General features: G+C 36.8%; 1 long non-coding RNA gene across 1 annotated transcript; it reads left to right on the top strand.

The window, feature by feature from the left end:
• The first annotated feature begins 10,643 nt into the window (after positions 1 to 10,643).
• Positions 10,644 to 11,744, top strand: LOC131651763 (uncharacterized). The gene is made up of 3 exons (XR_009298492.1): positions 10,644 to 10,996; positions 11,301 to 11,388; positions 11,519 to 11,744. It is a non-coding gene; the product is annotated as an uncharacterized LOC131651763 (long non-coding RNA).
• The last annotated feature ends 4,949 nt before the right edge of the window (positions 11,745 to 16,693 follow it).

The following is a 16,693-nucleotide window of genomic DNA, read 5'->3' as shown; positions in this document are numbered from 1 at the left end:
TTCTACAATAATTCAACCAAACACCAAAATAATTCTAATTAATAATTTAATTTCCAATTAAATTAAAATTAGAAAATATGGGGTGTTACAACTCTCCCCCACTAAAAGAGTTTTCGTCCTCGAAAACATACTTCTAGTGAAAAGTTCCAGATAGGAGTCCTTCATCTGACTCTCCCGTTCTCAGTTAACACTTTCTTAGTCGAACCTCAAAATTCATCTGACATAACCAACATAAGCATGCCTCATGCATTCAATCTCAGCTCTTACATCGCATTTGACCATCCCAAGGTGTACCACTCGCCATATCTCCCAAGGTTAACGACAATGGAGCGTCAAGGTGCGACTCATACAATACGCTCAATAACTGAGTAATATAATTACACAACCATGGTATGACCACACCCGATCAATACTGCAGTAAAGCATTCCGTCTACCGAACGTACCAACCTTAGACACACTTTTCCATATGAGCGCTGAAATAGTACTTACACTCTTCACCAACTGCTTCTTTCAAGAGCTCGATAATAACATTCCTATACCATTGAATTTCAACTATCTGACTCCTCTCAAGTCATACCAGAAATTAGCCAACACGTTATATTCCGCTTTTACTGCACTATTTTGATTACTCAATACAATCGTCATTACCAATTAGATTTCTCAGTTTTATCCAATTCCAACTCTCTTTACTCATTCATTCCAGAATCCTTCTTCATCATACATGGTACTAATCTACCATTTAGCAACACTTACTCGCAGTCAAAAACAAAGTCCTGATTTACTTCCTCTATTTAAACATTCTACCATCATAACGAGTACACACAAGTAATTATAATCACACTCATCAGCCTTAATATACCATTGCTTACAAAATAGCTCAAACCGAGTCTCGCTCTTCTCTAAGAATTAAATCAACTTCGTTCTTCATAGAGTATAATTCCTCATTATATATGGAAATCTACAATAATACCTTACAACAGTACAAAATTATTATAGCATCATATAGTATCAACTCATCGCCTTAACTTCGCTGAATACATACGCATCAACCACGTTCAACATAATAACATATTCATCATCTCGGCAATTAATCAAAAGGGTTATGATTCTCCGGCACAACATCCTTACATCTACTAGATCCTAATCCAACATATAAATCAATACATGTTCTCTATGTAGGCTCCTGACATATTAATTCCTCACTGCCCACGAGTAACACTCATAACACTACTCCACATCACACTTTCGCTGTGCGACTCTGATTACCCGTCTTAAGTAATTGTCCATTATATTGCACTTTTTCACATTAACATCTTCATAAGTTCACACAACATGGTGAGTGATTATTCTCACAGCTTAGTATCCATCATATCCTAAACCATTAAAGTAACAAACAAGCTCATCCTATCTATATGATTCCGTCTACTATCAACAAGAGATTAAGGGTGATCAAGTCCTCAATTTGTCAATAGATAGCCGACAACCATATTTAAGCATAAACCGTCGTTACTACATAATAGTGTCCTTTCCGAGTTTGCACTCGAACTCATTAACATCGTCATAGTCCAATAGTTCACTCTGAGTCTTTACAACTCGCACACTTCCCTCTCATTGGCTCTTGTCAGTGAGACACCAACGTCCAAACATTTTACACAATCCGCTTCGTAGTCACTTAGCATCACACAATTGTTAAGTACTTCCAAACTTCATAATCACTAGTATACTCGTACATTACTATTCATCTCGTTCCAAATTAAAATCCTCATCTTAGCAAAAGACCGCGACAACATTCATAACTCGAGGTTTTAATCTAAGTCCCATGACATCTTTCACGTCCAAGTATCATTCCACTCGCAATCTCAACAATTCTTCCTCACACCAATAGGTGTAAGAAATCCTCTACAATTCTCCTTCTATACATGTCGTTGCTTTGGCATCATAAATACGACTTCAACCGTACTAAAACTTATTTCACCTTTTCTACTAATTCACTCCTCACTAAAATCCATCGGTACTCAAATCGTATTTATTACCGAACATCTCATCAACTTATTCCTCAACAACATATTCTACTCAATTTTGTTTCAAACAATCACGGTAGTAGGCATTCCTATTCAACAAGTTTTGCGCTTCCTTAACCGACTTCAGAATATCTCCTCATAGGATCAAAAGTTATGGGTTTTTAAAGAAAAAACAATTTTCCAAAAACACACAGTAGAACCCGGTTCCTCCCACACAGGAACCGGTTCCTGGCTGCTTCCCATAACTCGTCTCTGATTTTTACTATGGGAAACCGGGTTGTCTCTATCTGGGAACCGGTTCCCAGCAACCCAAAATTCCCACGCCTTTTCTTTTATAATGGGAACACATTTCAAACAAGTTTTAAACATCAAATAACAACATATATCATGGTTATTAAGTCATCTTTGCAATACCCCAAACGACACTTAAATCAGACACTCGAATCTCAAGATATGAATTTTCCAATCGTTGTCCGAAATTGCAACACTGACGCCATGCAGCGACACCTTAAATGATATTTCCAAAACTCCTCAAAAGGTATACTTAATTCCTAAAATTGCTTCTCAAAAAACCTTTTAATTATTCCTTCAATCTGTTCAACTCTGACACTGACATCCCGTACCGTACTAACAAACAAGTCTAGTTCTAAGAGCACGCGTAACCGCAACTTCACTTCTTTCCAACATCATCCTGTCACAATTAAATATGTTACAGCTGCTGCAACCAATTTTATGACAAAGTTCATCTCTTTAGCTTTCCGACGCTTCAAACGGAACTTAAATCGGATGTCCAGAACTCAAATTATGAATTTTCGAAGTTCTGCAGCTATTCAGCAATTTTCCGGCGTTTTGCTTACGAAAATTTCACTCCAAAACTCATTCTCTTCAACTCGATCATATTCCAAACAGCCCCTTATCATATCTCTTCACTTCCAAACATTCTTATAACTTAAGCAACACATCCCATTGCCGAAGTGCGATTTCTGAAACATTACGACAACAATCCTCTTTGCAAACTTGCAACTGAACCTCTTCCGAGACGCACGGCTACTCAACTGACAACTTCGCAGCCCATCAGCAGAGCTGATACATTACAACTTCTTAATTTCCCTCTCCTACAAATAATCTTCAATTACCTCTAATCATTTTCCTTCCAGATGTTCCAACTTAGCTACCAATCGAGTCCCAATTCTAAGTCACCTTCATATCAGAAAACAACAAACTCCAACAACGCTTGCAGTGTTGCCAACAACAGCCTACTGAACCAATCGTCTTACAACTGAACATAACCGAGAATCAAAGCTTCTCCCCAACTTCGCTCAAACCAACCCCTGCAACAAAACAAACAAGTACCGACAGTGATCCACTCACATGACGCGTACCAAGGGCTAATACGCCGACAGTATTCAACTGTCGTGCAACTCAACAGACTCAACAATTGGCCGGACGGACCGACCTGCTCTGATACCACTATTGTAACACCCTTCTAAAAACCCCCGCGAAAATACAATAATAATCAGAGTAATCATACAACAAGGATGTTACAATTAATAAAATAAATAAAACTCCAAGTCGGGCGTCATGCTTTATTAGGAATGATCCAAAAATATCAAAACATATGTTCAGCACAGCGGAAACTCATTCAACAATGTTATAAAACATCTCTAATAAAATCAACGGTACATAAACCAATAATGGAGAAACAGTGTATCACAAGCAACTCTAAGACTATCGTCCCCCAGTGTTACAAGATCAGAGCATGACCGACACAACCCAACATAACCGGATAAACTCTACGAGTCATCCTCACCGATCGCTTAGGCCGCTACTTCAATCTGAAATCATCAAAGTAAGGGTGAGACTACATCATAATTAAATAACATTATAAATCATCAGATATAGAATTTCATAAGCAATTATCTACCCTACTTAGCATATTCAGATTTATCAATTCATACCAATCACAAGCACAAGTCAAAAATATGCACCAATAACACCACACAATTATAACACCGGATTTCATCCTGACATGTCACAATTTATACAAAGACCATGCAGACTCTTATGCATGTGGTACCAAAATTCATGAATCACATTCACAGGACTTCTCTCTTTGATACTGCCCTTTAGTCGCTCACACCCCACATGGGCACACGACTACTGCCTCATCGCTCACACCCCACATGGGCACACGATGACTACCTGCTAATCTCCGCACAATGGGAATTAGCCTTCCAATGCAAATGATTAATGAATGAATGCACACATGTCACATACTTATATCATCATCAATCCGATGTTAACATCGCTTTATTACATCTTACCAATAATGTCACAACAAGTATGTACACGTATCATGCATTATTCAAAATAAATCATTCATCAACATTCATCAAAACACATGATAACAACATTTACCATGAATAACATCCATCTGCATCACCATTCATCAAAACACATGATAACCATATTTGCCACGAACAACATCCATTTGCATAACAAGCAGAAGCAATCACATTATAACAACACACATCATTGCACATATTCAATTATGCAAACAACAATTCATTGCACCTTATCAACTATTCAAAACAAGAATAAACCACATTTGAAGAAAAAGATACTTTTCAAAATAAAATCAAGTTATTGTTGTTTTCTTTATTTCATATGGTAGAGCATTCAATTTAAGGAACAACGTCTAAAACGGCGTATAAAACGGACTTACGGTTTGAAAATTAGAAGCTTTTAAAGTTAGAACAGTTTTCAAAACGTGCTGCTGGAATTTGCACTGGAACCCGGTTCGTCCCACTTGGGAACCGGTTCCTGGACCCAAAAATGCCATTTTTAACATTCTAACACAGTGGAACCCGGTTCCTCCCACATGGGAGCCGGTTCCCACGAACCCAGTAGCTGAAAAACATGATTTTTAAGACTTTTATGCATCCCAAACACATACCAACTCATACCATTACGAAATTGATCATCAATAACATCAAAATACTCCAAATACATGATTCTAATACACAAATAACAAACCATAACACCATGTAACAATACTACATCATCAATTGCAAGCAATTCATCAAATCATACATGTCAGTGTCGGTATTTCACAAAACCTAACATCCCAAATAGAGATTCTAATTCCTTAATTCAATCCTATCATCATCAAAATCATAATACTATATAATTAGAGTAATCACCCCTTACCTTAGCCAAATTCTTCATTTTGGTCCTCTTCCTCTTTGGTTCCTCTTTACGTTCCTCAGCTCTTCTCTTCAACTTCTCATTTTTCACGTTCTGACTCTTTTTCCTTATTTCCCTTATTTTATGAAAACATAAAATAGTTAGTAATGGGCTTACTCACTTAGCACCCCCATACTACTAACCTCACCATCCGACCCAATGGCCCTTAATCCATAATTCTACAATAATTCAACCAAACACCAAAATAATTCTAATTAATAATTTAATTTCCAATTAAATTAAAATTAGAAAATATGGGGTGTTACATAATCCATCAATAGGAAAAGCAAAGAGAAAGCCCCGAGCATGTGCAACTTGCAAACAACCAAAAATAACTTTATGTTTTGTGGTCATGTCAAAGTTAACATTCATGTCCTTAATAGTTTTACTAAAAAGAGCACTAGTAAAACATGTTGTGCTTTAGGAAGAACATTGTCCTTGATAGTAAAACTGATAAGGTCAAAATTTAGAATCACAACTCTAAGGTCAAAAAACACTTTGGTAATACTCATGCAAGATCAAAGAAGAAGAAAAAGCTCACTCCGAGGATCCCTTAATTATAGTAGAAAATGCATTAGTTCAATGGCCCTTGAAGCTCACTTAATGGATAATCCCTCCAAGCAACTTTTTCCCCAACATCGGTCTTCCAATGTACGACGAGAACAAACCCTTGCAAAGTTTACTACCATCACATAAAGGCCAAAAGATATCAGTCTTATGAATATTCAATTCAAGACCTAACCCATGACCTGTCTCCCAAATGATATCAAGGGTTTTACTCACCTCATGTGAATCCACTATAATAGTCTCATTATTAAGATACTAGACATGAAGAAGAAGTTTACAACTGTCTCTAGCCTGATGAATGATTGCGTGTAACTAAGGTAATCCAAACCGGTGTACATATAGGTTCAAGATTTTATGATTAGATCGGGGTTGGACCTCGGTTGAACTGATATAAATAAATAAATATTTTATATATATATGATTAATAATGCACAAGAATAACTATATTTTCAAAATGGTATAACAATTTATACTTTAGTTTTTTTTATTTAGTTTCTCTACGTTAGTGTGTACAAGAGTGATTAGAGAAGGAAGAAGGAAATAAATCAAGCAATATTTTGATTCAAAACAAAGCTCTTTATAATGTTTTTAATAAATAAAAAGCAAAATTTTGCCTACCCTTAAATAACATCAAAACTCCCGGTTTTCTTGTTTTTGAACGGTTTTTAACCATTTTTCGATCTAAATCTCGTTTCTTTCACATGCCAATTTTCAGGTCCAAACAAATCGATTAGGATTTCAGTTCCCGGTCCAATCGGTTGAATGGACAAGTTAAGTTTTGATTACCATGGGTGTAACACAAGAGCAAAAAGGAGCAACCCTAACCGGTCACATTGTTGCACTTCAATGACTGGCATAATATGAGTATCCCCAAGATACAAACTTATTGCTTGGCTATAAAGAAACTCAATCCACCCAAAAATAGATGGACATCTCACCCTTACCTCGTGAAATAGGGATGATTGATCTACCATGAATTAATTGTATGAGAAAGCAAAATTAATTCATTAATTAGTAATTATGTATGTGTGTTTTACCAGCATTATTTTATGGTCATTTAACAAAATTAAAGTATGTGTTAATATTTTGCTTCATATAAATATAAGTTTTTTTAAATGATTGTCTTCCATGGCGGAACAAACAATGTGTTAAAAGGAACAAGCTTTTAGATGCAGAGCGGCAGTGAGAGCTTCTGGTGCAACAAAGCTAGGGGAATCTGTAAGGTTAATATTTCAACGTTTAGTTCAGTCAAGTGTTAGAGATGTAGTTTTGCTGGTGAGAATGAGATAATACCTATATCGAGTGCATAGAGAGGTTTAAATACGTCTTTTGGTCGAAACTATCTCAATATGATATAGTGTACAATCTAGAGAGTTATCTGATTGCATCCAATAATAGGAGATATTTTAGACGGTTGTGATCATGTATCTCGTGTCTTGGTGAAACTCCCTCTCTTCACCCTTATCACTTGGAGAGGTTCTGGATTCATGATTGGGCTTGCCTCTCTAGGCCATTGACCATCCAAAACATTTCCCCCCAAGTCCATGTCGTTTTTTAGCAGGGCGAAGACTAAGGTTGCTTGGCAACTCTCTTTCTTTGCCTTGTGCTCCTTGAGTGAGTCTTTTCTACGGGAGGGTGGGAATGGAAAAGTATAGTGAGTAGGAGTAGGTAGTCTAAGGAACATGGACATTAAATGTCATTCTTTTCACTGAAATGTTTCGTAATGTTATTCTTATGTGTGGCTTCAAATATCTAGTATAGGAAGTGGCGATGCTATTTAGAGTGCTCGAGTACACTTACGGGTCATTGCAATCGCAAGGATGATTTTACGATTGATTTCATCTTTTAAGCCTTCCTCTATTCCAAGCCCTAGATATTCCCATTTCATCTTCTTATATAAGGGTGACCTCTTATTATGAATGATTGTTTTTTACCATCTTGCGCAAACATGTCATTTCTTATGAATTCTTTTATGTTCTTTATTAGGTTACAACGATACTTGTTTGATTTGATCATCTTCATCTATTTCAATTTCCTCCATCATTTATAACTATCTAGGTGGTTTCTTCATTATCTTCTTTGCTTCTTATTTCAAATTCTCTCTAAGGTAATATCTCTTTCTTCCTTCATCCATTTATTGTTGTTCTTACTCTCTCTTAATTCATGGCCAACCTAGAAAATCTAAAGTTGAACTTTGTGGACTTATCAAGTGGAATGAACTAAATGATGTCTTTTCGTGCACTAGAGTTATTGATCCAAAGGTGATGGATGTGGTTTATCCAATGGTTACACCCCTTGGAAATGTTATATTGATTAGTGATATTTTCAATTTTAGAAGGACATCCAATGGGAGTAATGAATCTAGGGTCATTGGGGCCCTGAGGATCTAGAAGGGCCCGTGGAAAAGGATATGGGGTTTAACTCTTTTAGACTAGATATTAGGGAGGTTAGCCCTGGTTTTTATTCCCCTAAAGTATCCTTGGTGAACCTAGAAAGAGTTGAGAATTATCAGGATGACTTGGGGTTCGTGTTTATGCCAAGGCCCTTTGGGCTATGAATAGCAAGGTACCTAATGATGACAAGATCAAAGAGCATCTTGAATTTCGTGCATATTCTAGAATTTATGGTTGTGATTTTTCTTTATTAATAGTGAGGAAGAAATGGTACGAAGATGACAATAAAATATCAAACTTTTAGCTGACGATGATCAGTATCTTTTGATGGACGAGGAAGTACTTGGTCGTTCTCCGTATTAAAGTAGAATCTTTAAACTGACTAAATATCCCCATTGTGAAAGTTTTGAATCCAACCAAAAATTATATTTAGAGCATAATACAAAAGAACAAAGCTTTTAATTCAATTAGTAATTAATTAATTAGAGTTGGTTTTGTAAAATATTTATTTATTAATTAGAAGTTATGATACATACAACTGCACTACCTAGGAAGAGATATACTTTCTTTTGACTAGGAAGATGGATTGGAGATAAACCTTTTAAAGAAGAGTTTCTTGATGTGTTTGCTAAGACTGCAAATAAGTTTGGTAGAGTTTGTGAATTCCGTAAGAACGATCTAGGCATGTTGTTGGAGCGGTATAGCGGCAAGCAACAAAAGATTTGGAAGTATTCATCCGGGAATTATCGTGTCCACAGAGATTGGTGAGAAGAACTGCCGTTCGACTATCTCGCGTTCTAAGTTTCATGATTTGGGTGCGGAAAGGTAAATGCGGGAAAAGTAAATAAAAGCAGATAAACAATCTCAATAGTCTAAGAGAAATAGTTATGGAATTGCATTTCGTTCTACCCGTCGAATACTTAAATCTGAAGATCTATCACTCGACACTCACAATACGCATCAACATCACCGGGCATCACTCGTGATGCCACATCGGTGCCCATGTCTGCAACACCAACGAAAGCTCAACCGTACTATTCACATCAGCGATTTCTCCACCGACACAAACAACACGGAGGCATTAGACTCGATACCCACTAAGATTGTTAGTCCTAAATCCATGTCTGCAACCCAGAAACTAACAGTTATCATTCCTAATCAAGATCTATGGTGTCCATGTCTGCAACAACACAAATCCAGAGCATTTAAGCAAAAAGATCAAGAACAACAACAATGATGATTTGTAAAGCGAATATATAAACGATCCCAAGATCCACAAATATACATACAATAAGAGTAGAAACATACATACAACACCCACCATTGGAATGAAACAAAGGGAAGAGAGAAGATGAACCAGAAAGATATCACCGGTACAATGAAATCGAGACAAATCCATGATCAATCCACATGACGTCGCACCCAATGGTGTTTCCTAAACCTCTAAAACACCAAGAAAGGATCAGAGCTCAACTTGTCAAGAAGAGGTGATAAAAAACCTAGAAAGATATGTTTAAAACTATTTATACAAACTGAGTTACGCACAGCGCGCTCTCACTTATGTACCAAACCGCCCTAACGCGCGAAGCGCCCTAAAAACCGCGCGACGCACCCAAACTTCTGCCAGCTTATGTTCTTCAAACTCAAAGAGCGCGCGACGCGCCCTATAGCGCGTGAAGCACCCTGCACCAGAACAGCAGAATTATTTCCTTTTGCTCTCGCAGCCGTGTCTTCGACACTTTATTCCTCAAGGCTCCGAAAACGCAAGAATACCTACAAAAATACAAAAAAACTATCAAACGGTATAAAAGTGTATGAAAATACAAGTATTCGTAAAGTAAACGTAATTACACAAAAACGGGGGATTATTCAAACGGTATTAACAATTCGACAATTCGACATTTCAATTTGTTTGATATGCAATTAAAGGGTAAGATGAAGAAGAAGATCAGATGTGCTATTTGGCTAGTTGTTTTGTGGAGCATATGGAAGATGCAGAATGATTTTATTTAATGGTCTGATTCATAATTAAGAAGACATAATCAACAAGTGTATATTGTTTGCTTGGTATGCACAAAATTTGGACACAAAACATTCACATTTTGTTTCTTTTTATGATTGGTTTTGATACCCTACTTGAATGTTTTTGGTGCTTTTTGTTTGGACTTGTTGATTATTTCTTGTAAGGGTTGAGTACCCCTTTTACTTACAATAATATTATTTGTTTAACCAGAAAAAAATAAAATATATTAATAAATTAATGATTAAGATGAAGGAGGGAAGTAATAAGAAAATAGAGATTTCAATCCCCATCCATGGTATAAAAATATTATCATTGGTCAATTTAAAAAATATAATCATTCTAAGTGTCACATTGATGCTTTTTCTAAGAACTCCTTATTTTTCTCTAACCTACTACTATGCCCCACAACTATTACTGTTTTTCATCAACATATTCTCCTTATAAGAGCTTCCTGGTCTGCCCATCATATAAATTTGTAGTAGAAATAGATTTTTCATATTTGTACACTGGAAAATCTTTATTCTAGAAACTGCTTAATTGCCAAGACCAAATATATATTACCTAAGGTAGGGGTTATATGCATGGAAAAAACAAAACAAAACTCTTAGTACTAGTCAAAAACTAACTCCTTTCTCCTCATTACATATTTGCAATCAAGCATATAAATTGTGTATCATATTGTGCTTTGACCCAAAATTTTCAGAAATGAATGATCCCAAGTATGCCTATCCATACCCTGCACAAGGTAATTTCATCATCTTTCTTGTCTTCATATACAAATTAGATCTTATAGCTACTTACATATCATATGATAAATATTAAATACCAGATTTCTATCACATACCATGATTTAAGATTTCATCCTCTAAAACCAATATTTTTTAATTTTAGTATTTTTCTCTCATAATATGTGATTTATTTATTTTTTGAAAAAAAATATGATATGATTCATTGATGCCCCTTAATTTATTTTTCTGCATAAATATTTAATTTCTTCATAAATAAAAATAAATCATGTCCTAATTTTTGGGAAAGTTTATTGTTGATAGGGTATTATCAAGGTCCCCCAGTGATGGCACCACCTCAATATGCTGCTCCACAGCCCAGAAGACAGAGTGCTGGATTTCTTGAGGGATGGTCAGTTTGAATACATAGATTCATATTTTTTATCTTTTTTTTTTCATCATCAAAAGAAATAAAAAAAATTATATTTTAATTTTGTTTTGTTCAGCTTTTATTGATTTTTCTTTGTTTTTATGTGTTTCAGTTTTGCAGCTCTGTGTTGTTGTTGTCTCATAGATGAGTGTTGCTGCGACCCTTCAATCTTATGTATCTTCTGATCTTATGAAGTTTCTGCATCTAGAAAAATATAAATAAATTAAAAAGCTATTAGTTATTTATTGGTTTTAGTTTGTTTGAAATTTTTAATTGTATTATTGTAAATCTGGTTTTAATTTTTCAAATTGGCTATAAAAGTTATGTATCTTCGTGAATGGTTGTGTATGGCTTTGGCTAATATGGATAAGGATTTTCCTTATGCATCATGCATAAGCCTACATAAGTCATTGGATCATGTTTTTAATCCAGTATTGAGTATTGAGTATTGAGTATTGAATATTGAGTGGTGAGTATTGAGTATTGAGTAATAACAATTGATGTCTAGAATTTGATTCAATAATCAATAATAATTTATGCATTGATTAGTTGACCTATTTAATTTAATTAAAAAAATAATATTTTTGTTTTCAAATAGGTTGCATTTGAGTTTTAATTGTTATTTTTAATTAAGAAATAAAAGGTAAAAGAGTCAATTACATGTAGGAAACTCCTAAAATACAACACTCCTCTTTCAAAGGAGGTACCATTAACATTTTCTACAAACTCTTTTGCAATACAATTCTCGAGTTGGGTGACAGAAATTTCTTGAGGCACATGGGCAGTCTCTAGAAACTTCATCATAGCTTTGGCGTGAGTCTTGGAATAACTTAGGAGTGACAACATAGAGATCTTGGAAAGAGTATGCCCCATCTGTTCAACAATGTCATAATCACTCTTGCGGATGATCTTCAAGAACTTATTGGTTTCAATTCAGGAGATGGATTTTCAGTAACAGTCTCAACTGGTGTCTGGATGGGTCCATGCAACGGTCCTTTGCCTCGGGTATCAGTATTCTGATTAGGAGTAGGGGTACCAGCAGGTGCAGCATTGTTTGGAGAGATTTCTGGAGAAAACACTCTTCCGCTTCTTGTCACTTTACTAGTTCCAGCAATATTACCCACATCAGGATTAACGTCTTCAACGACCTTGTCGAATACAAGCTCTTGTTTAACCCCCTGAATATAGACCTCAGCACCATAGTTCTATGGGATAGCCTTATCAGAAGAATATGGAATTGGACTAGGCTTAGTGATGATCACAGGAGCCACACGGGGTTCAACAGAAATTTTGAATGGAGCCTTAGTTGGGATCTTCAGTGGAGCCTTGGAAATCACTGATACATCTTCAATCTTTAAGCCACGGGAGAAACCTTCGCACAAATTCTCTATAGAAGGAATCTTTTCAAAACTGATAGTACCACGATCCATCCAGCCTTGAATTCCTCTTTTCAGGTTCTCACAACCATTGGGTTGGGATGCACAATAATAACAACCTGGGTCGCATCCCAGAAATAAACCAGCTTGTAGAAGCTTTCTCTTGATATCCGAGAGAGGAGTTGACAAATCTCTCACATCATAGACATGGATTGTGTCCATGATAGCATTAACGGTTTTGTCATGTTTTGGCATAGGGGCAGTAATAACATTCGGAGTTTCTAGAGGTTCGAACTCGATTTCGCCGGCATCTATCATGTCTTGAATCTTATTTTTCAATGCCCAACAGTTATCAGCATGGTGTCCAGGACAATTGGAGTGGTACACACATTTTGCATTAGGATCATAGTTTGGAGATGTAGGAGTGACATTCTTCGGAGGATCTCTTACAGTGATCAAATTGGCCTTCAATAGATGTTGCAGGGCTTGAGACAAAGGCATATTAATCGGGGTAAATTGTCTTCTCGGTCTGTCTGTCTTACGCTGATACCCTTGTCTAGGGGTTTGCTGAGGTGTTGGTGTAGAGATTAGAACGGCCTCAACAGAATGATTCTGATCATTCTTATTACGGCCCCTCTGACTATGAACATCATTAGACTCATTTCTTCCATGGTATGACTTCTTTGCAGTACCAGAGGTGGATCCTACTTGAATCTTCCCACTTCGAATACCACTCTCAACACGTTCTCCAGTCAGTATGAGATCAGTGAAACCGGATGAGGAACTACCCAGCAAGTGACTATAGAACGGCCCAGTTAGTGTACCCATGAACATGTTCACCAATTCTCTATCAGTCAAGGAAGGTTGAACTCTTCCAACTAGATATCTCCACTTTTGAGCGTACTCCTTGAAACTTTCTTTAGGCCCCATAGACATGCTTTGCAGTTGCATGCGAGTTGGTGCAAGGTCATCATTATATTGATATTGCTTGTAGAAAGAAGTAGCCATATCCTCCCAGGTGCGAATGCTGGCACTCTCCAACTGATAGTACCATTCCAGTTGAGTCTTAGACAGACTCTCTTGGAAGAAATGAATCCACAGTCTCTTGTCTTTAGTATGAGGTTGGATCTTCCTCACATACGATCTCAGATGCATCTTAGGGAAAGATACTCCATCATACTTAGCAAAGGTTGGAGTCTTGAACTTTGGAGGAATGATGACTCCAGGAATGAGCTCCAGCTCCTCAAAATCCAGCCCAGGTACCTTTTGAATTTCCATATTTCTCAACCGTTCCTCTAGTAGCCTGTACTTCTCATCAGCATAGTCTTCTTCATGGAAATAGCCTTATTCATTATCACCTTGATTAGTAGAGCTTACGTTACGTCCGGCGTTGGTCTTGATACTAGCATCATCATCTTCTTTTTCATCGTCTTTGGGAATTTCAGCTTCTTCAACCTTTTTGAGAGGGCCTTTGAATCTTCTTCCCAGATTGAGAACACCTACCGGTTTCTTAGCCTTCTTCTTCTTCTTAGTCAAGAGAGACTTCAACTCGTCTTGCCCCTTGGACAAATTCAGGATCAAAGCTTGGAACTCAGCATTCTGAGCTTGGATATTTTTGAATGATTGTTCAAGATCCATTTTCTCACTGAAATAAACAGCGGAAAGATGAGATATTTGCTTTATAAAACCTGTGATGTAATGTTTATGAATGGTATGATTATGTGTATGCAATGTTTTCAAGGAGTTTAAAGGCTTTTTAACACATCTAAAAAAAGAAAATAGAAGCAAAATAAATTAATAACTCAACGGAAAACCAATATATTATAAGCTTTATAGTTACATCAAAAGGTACTGAAGATAATAATAAAATAATAAAAAATAAAATAAAAAGAAATCAATCTTCACGCCGGAGCTTCCTTTTCAAACTCCAGATCTCTTCCTTATGAGCTTTGATCATTTCGTTCCTTTCCTGAACAAGCATATCAATCTCTTGTTCCCATGAGTGTATTTGTTCTGAAGAGATAAAATCTCCGATCTTCCATTTACGGGAGAAATAGTCAAGCATACTGTCTCGCTCTTTAGCATCAGCCACTAACACTGCTTTTTCAGCCTCAACCTCACGTAAGCGCCTTTCAAGATTAGCTTTTTCTTGCCTTAAGCAAGCAATAATGGTAGCAAGGTCTTCTTCCGGAGCGGGTACATAAGGCTCCACCTCTACAGGAATGACTAGAGGAGTAATCCTAGGAACTACAGGTGTGTCAGATGGATATGGTATTCCAAACTCAACGACTCGATCGTAAATCCATCTAAAATAGAGGTCTGAAGGAGTATAGTTTCTTAATTCCAAATCTCTTAGACCCACCTTTTTTACTTCGTACCAAGCTTTAATGAATCAGCCCTTTTTTCCGGTTGTATCGGAATCGTAGTCGAAGTTTTCCACACTAAGATATATGGAACGTGGCCTATCTTTCAAAGCAATACCAAACTGATGTCGAGCAAGGATAGGATTGTAAGTGATTCCCCCTCGGGTACCAAGAAGAGGCACATTAGGGTATCCTCCACAACGATCAAATAACTGGATTCCCTCGAACTCTTTTTGATGCCAAATGATGTCGTCATAAGAAAGCTTCATAATTCTCTGAATCCAAGTCAAACCTTCTTCATTCCTTATTACAGATCGAGACAAGTGCGAAATAAACCACTTGTGCAGAAGAGGAATACATCCAAGAACGCAACCTTGTATTTTTGATACTCTAGCATTGATGGAATGCAATAAATCACCAAGTAGAGTGGGAACAAGATTCTTGCTAAGGAAGATCTTAATAGCAGCCCTATCAACAAATTTGTCGCAATGGTGAAACAAAACTTGTCCATATATCAACAACGTTAGAACACTTTCCAAAGCATCCATGCTTAAGGCTTTAGCAAAATTTTTTGCCTTCTCGTATAAGAAGTCCACAGGTATCCCAGAATAGTCTCTTCTATTAATCCAAACCTTGTTAATTTCTACCCTTGGTAAGTGTAAAGCAGCAACAATGTCGTCCAACATAGGACCTCCTTCCTCACCAGTGTAAGGAATTTGATCAGGTATGGGGATGTCCATTATGTGAGAAAACTCTTCCAATGGTTGTACCAGTTGAAAATATTTATAAGTAAAAGAATGGAGAAGAGGATCATAGAACTGCATCATGGAATTGAGGAGAGCTTCATCCACTTTGGTTCGCATCAGACTAATCAGTCTGTTGAGAGGCTCGGTGAGGACGAGAGAACCAGTAATATCATCACATAAGAGCTTTAGTGTAGTAGGTACTTTCTTGAAGTTGAGAAAGAAATGCTTACGGACTAGGATTTCCATTTTCAAATAACCTACAAAACAAAGTATGGTTAAAAAACCTTTTTTCTCCTTGAAATGGGTTAGTCATGTTATGAATGCAAGTATGCATGATGCATCACAGAAAAACAAATCCACAGAAATCACATAATTTTTTGGCTTAAGGCTTGCATGGAGTATGATCAGGTGCCCTTCCCAAAGGTACTTCTATGGATAAGATGAAATCAGCAACGGGTTTTACCAGTTATTCAGAATTGTCAGCCCTTCTAAAGCACCCTCGGACATGATGCATTTGCACCATGCAATGATACTTTAATAGAGAACCTATCTGAATTGTAGTATCGGGTAGCGACTAGGTTCTCAACATTTGTCAAGAGTAGTCCCCCCACTACGTTCCTAAAGGCCAAGATGGGTTAAAGGTGACTAAATGTCCTTGAGCTCTGGCGCACCCACAGGAACATACATAGACCTCCCTCATTTGAGAAAGGTGTGCATATAGCTATGGAGTCCTAACTCAAGCGTGAACTTCATATTGACTCATCTCCCACATATGTGAAAGAGGTCGCCATAACTATGCCAC

The sequence above is a fragment of the Vicia villosa genome, linkage group LG2 (assembly GCF_029867415.1).
Source record: "Vicia villosa cultivar HV-30 ecotype Madison, WI linkage group LG2, Vvil1.0, whole genome shotgun sequence".
Taxonomy (NCBI): domain Eukaryota; kingdom Viridiplantae; phylum Streptophyta; class Magnoliopsida; order Fabales; family Fabaceae; genus Vicia; species Vicia villosa.
This window is presented reverse-complemented; position numbering and strand designations above follow the sequence as displayed.